The following is a 680-nucleotide window of genomic DNA, read 5'->3' on the forward strand; positions in this document are numbered from 1 at the left end:
TGAATTGTTTTAGTTTTCTTTATGCCATGCAAGCAAAGTTGAGATATATCAGTCAGGTGAGTGTGAGGAACCGGGAGTGTTGAATAAAATTAAAAGTTTGTGACTCTTGTTCATTTATCTTGTGGATTATACAGTTTATCAAGCAATTAAAACAGACAAAGATAAACCGTTAAAATTATAACAAAGTTTTCTTGTCTTTACTGTTCCGGTAAGAACCAGAAGTGAGGGTTGAAAAAGATCAAACTAGTTTAACACATCTCAAGTCCATGTCTATCATCTAAAGTTTTGTTTCTTTACACAAAGTTTGGATGTTTAAATCGTTGCCATTTTCGAGATCTTGTTGAGAGAAGGATTTTTTCTTGGGACCGAAATGGAGGAAAGGAAATTTTCAATGAAAATAAAAGCTGGTATTTCTTGTTTATTTGCGTAATGTACATAATTTTTTTATCAGGCTTAATGAAACAGTCAACGAAAAACATCTCGTTGAGTAAAATGTTTAAAAATCAAAAGTAAAAAAAAAATTTTATTGCTTGAACGCTTCAAGTGAGAACCGGAAGTGACGTACGACCAAATGAAACCCGTTAAACACATGTTCAATCAAATGTCCTTTATCCGTATAAGTTTTGTGTCTTGATCTCTCAGTTTCTGAGATCTTGTGGGAACTTTGTTTGGTTTTTGTT

The sequence above is a fragment of the Magallana gigas genome, chromosome 1 (genome assembly GCF_963853765.1).
Source record: "Magallana gigas chromosome 1, xbMagGiga1.1, whole genome shotgun sequence".
NCBI lineage: Eukaryota > Metazoa > Mollusca > Bivalvia > Ostreida > Ostreidae > Magallana > Magallana gigas.